At 35.9% G+C, this 3,785-nt stretch overlaps 1 non-coding gene across 1 annotated transcript; it reads right to left on the reverse strand.

Annotated features, from left to right (window-relative positions):
- Window positions 1-1,591: 1,591 nt before the first annotated feature.
- Window positions 1,592-1,693, reverse strand: LOC147822167 (U6 spliceosomal RNA). Its single transcript, XR_015446142.1, has one exon. It is a non-coding gene; the product is annotated as a U6 spliceosomal RNA (small nuclear RNA).
- Between the last annotated feature and the right edge of the window lie 2,092 nt (window positions 1,694-3,785).

A 3,785-nucleotide genomic window follows, 5' to 3' on the forward strand; every position in this document is an offset into this window, starting at 1 on the left:
GTGTTCCTGCTGTTTTCTTGCAGCAGTTTCAAGGTTTCAGGTCTTATGTTTAGGTCTTTGATTCATTTGGATTGTTTGCTTTTTAAAATTTTTTATTAGTACATGTTTGTGGTACATCATGAGTACATTCATTGTGAATAGCTGGTACATGTACATGACACATCTTTTTTTGCATGCCCTTTCCTCCATCTCTTTAGCTAATTTGAGAGCTCTCTGATTTTTTGATATGTGAATTCTTGGTTATAAATTCCCTTTTAGAACTGACTTTACTGTATTCCAGGTTCTAGTATGTTGTGTTTCTATTTTTATTTGATCTTGGAAATTTTTATATTTCTTTAATGACTCAGGGATCATTCAAAGGTGAATTGTTGAATCTCCATGTATTTGTATAGTTTCTGTAATTTCCCTTGCTATTGATTCATAGTTTCATTTCATTATAATGTGATAAGATGCAAGACATTATTTCAAATTTTGTTTGTATTTGCTAAGAATTGCATTATGGCCTAAAATATGATCTATTTTGGAAAAAGATTATGAGCTGCTGAACAAAATGTGTACTCTGCAGTTGTTGGGTGGAATATTGTGTAGATGTTAAGTCCATTTCATCTATGGTGTAGTTTAATCTTGATGTATCTTTCTTGATTTTTTTCAGGACAATAAATGTGGCCTAGTTACTTTTCTTATTGCTGAGACAAAATACCTGACATCTAAAGTTAAAGAAGAAAACATGTATTTTGGCTCATGGTTTATAGAGGTTTAAGTTCATAGTTGGCTGGCTATAAGGCAAGATGGCACGGCAGAAGGGCATCACAGAGAAGAAACAGTTCATGGCAGGCAGAAGGCAGCAAAGCAGTGAAGCAGCAAGCCACAGACAGGAAGCAATGGCAGCAGCCCTCTTTCTGTCCACCCAGGCTTCATGCCATTAGGATGGGTAGTACTCACATCCAGGGAGCCTTCCCGTTATCCACACCAGAACTATGCCAAATGAATCAGTGGACTAATTTAGTAATCACACACTCTTAATCCCAGCATCATACATTTAATCCCAGCATCACATACTCTAGATCCAGCCACCTCTGAAAATCCCCACCTATGACTGCATGAGGCATTGAGGGAGGGCATCTAGACACAAGCCATAACACTATCTATTATGAAAGTGGCCTGAGGAAATCACCCACTATCATTGTCTTGGGGTCCATCTGTCCCTTTATGTCCAGGAGTATTTGTTTCATGAAATTGGGCTCCCTGACATTAAATGCACATATGCTTACAATTGTTAATTTTTCTCAATGGATTATTCCCTTTACTAATGTATAGTGAACTTCTTTGTCTATTCTGACTAATTTGGGCCTGAAATCTGCTTTGTCAGATGGAAGTATAGCTATACTTGCTTGTTTTCAGATTCCATTTACATGGAATATTCTTTTCCATACTTTCACTTTCAGCTTATGTATGTCTTTGCCAGTGAGTTGTGTTTCTTGCAGGGAGCAAAGACTTGGGAGGTCTTGCTTTTTATTTTTAATCCAATCTACCATCTGGGCATGTCTTTTAATTGGAGAATTAAGACCATTTATGTTCAAGGCTATTATTGAAATATATGAAACACTATGAAATTGCATATCATCCTTGCACAGGGACTGTACTAATCTGTGTATTTTTCCAATTTTAGTATATGTGCTGCCAAAGTGAGCATGATTGTTTTCATCCAGACATGATTATTGAATTTTATTTTATTATTTTTTTGGTACTGGAGATTGAACTCAGGACCTTGTGCTTGCAAGGCAGGCAGCGGAACCACTGAGCTAAATCCCAGGCCCCAATTATTGACTTTTTTGCATCTGTTAAAATGATAATGTATTTTTAATTTTATAGATTTTTAATATGTGGAATTACACTGATAGATTTTTGCACATTTAACAAACTTCACATCCCTTGGATAAACTCTACTTAGCAGTAATTTATTAAACTTTTATATCTTGTTAGATTCCCTTGCCAAAATTTTTCTTAGGGCTTTTGCATGAGTGCAAAAGGGGGATTGATCTCTCTTTTGTAATAGTCTTTGGTTTTGGGGCCAGATGTAATTCTGGCCTCATGAAGGATTTTTTTGGAGTACCATATCCTCTATTTTTTGGTAAGGTTTTGGTAAATTATATTTATTTTTCCTTTAAATGTGTGGAACAATGAATGAGTGAAGGGATCTTGACTTTTCTTTGTATCTAAATTTTCAGCTATAAATTCTATTTTTTATTGGATATAGGACTACTAAAATTACTTATTTATTGTAGTTTCTGCTTTATCTAGGTTCTAAAATTTATTGGCATGGTCTTTTATTCCATACCTTTATTATCATTTTAATATTTATAGAATCTCCTGCTTTTCCTTCTCATTTCAGACATTTGTAGTTTGTGTTATCTTTTTCCAGATCAGTCTACTTGAAGGTCTATCAGTTTTTGTTGATCTTCCCAAAATTGACCTTCTGGTTTCATTTAATTTTTGTTGTTGATTTTTCTGTTCTCTATTTCATTGATTTCCACTGTACTGGTATTATTTTACTTCCTCTGCTTACTGTGGGTTTGATTTACTCTCCCTCAATCTAATTTCTTAAAGTGGAAGCTGAAGTCATTGACTTAAGATCTTTCTTCATTTCTAATACGTGTATTGAACACTGTGAATTTCCCTCTCTGCATTGTTTTGGTTGCATGCCACAAATTTTGGTAAAGCACCGCTTCATTTTTATTCAGTTCAGGATAGTTACTAATATCTATTTTGATTTCTCCTTTGATCTCTGGGTTATTTAGAAGTGTTTCATTAAGTTTGCAAGTAATTTGTGATTTTCCAGATATAGTATCAACTTCTAATTTAGTTACTCCAGTCATACTGGCATGACTAAAATTCTTTAAAATTTGTTGAGATGTGTTTGGCCCAGAGTCATGACTATCTTGGTAAATATTCTGAGAACTTTTAAAAATAACATGTAATTTGACATTGCTGGAGTATTACATAAATATCAAATAGGCTAAGTTAGTTGATAGTATTATTCAAGTCTTCTATTTCATTTTTTGATTTTCTTCTATTTGTTCTTTATTCTGTTTCTTCTGGTGAGTGAAAAGCATTGTTCTGGTCAACTTCCCCGGACAAGAGTTTGTAAATATCCCTTAGACACAGAGGCTGAGAGAATGTGGGGCTTGCCTATGTGAAAACTTCTTCCAAGGATAGCAGCTCTGTCTAATGCCTGGAAGTAGTTGCTTCATGTAAGTGTCTAGTTTTTACTTTTTTCAGTATTTATGGTGGAAGGCTAAGTCTAATATTTTTTCACCATGATGGCTGGACTTGGGAGTTTGGTTTCTATTTGATGACTCCCTGCTGTGTGTTTACAGCAGAGAGTGTGAGTTGAAGGCTAAACTTGCTGTGCCATTTTTTCCTAGAAGTTCACACAGTTTTCAAGAGGCATTTCATAAAAGCTTCTCAGAGATGTTGGTTGAATAACACTCTGCTGTAGTAAAGGGACTTCTGTTTGATGACTTTCTTGATGCCCCAGGCTAAGTCCTTTCCCATATTTCCATAGTCCTCCATTACTAGTGTCATTCTGGATCCCAGGGGAGTCTCAGACCACCTTCACAGTGTCTCCAAGCTCACGTTTTACCCACCCTGCATCTGGCAAAGGGAGGCAAGGAGCCAGGGAACTAAAGAACAGTTTTCTCTTAGAATTAATATCTTGATAGCTCACTGAGAGTGGCTGAGACTGGATGGGCCCAGGAGAATGGCAGTGAAGTTGAGAACAGGGC

This window comes from Heterocephalus glaber, unplaced genomic scaffold (genome assembly GCF_053883595.1).
Source record: "Heterocephalus glaber isolate CG9 unplaced genomic scaffold, H.glaber_assembly_v1.0 deba00001673, whole genome shotgun sequence".
In the NCBI taxonomy this organism is placed as follows: Eukaryota; Metazoa; Chordata; class Mammalia; order Rodentia; family Bathyergidae; genus Heterocephalus; species Heterocephalus glaber.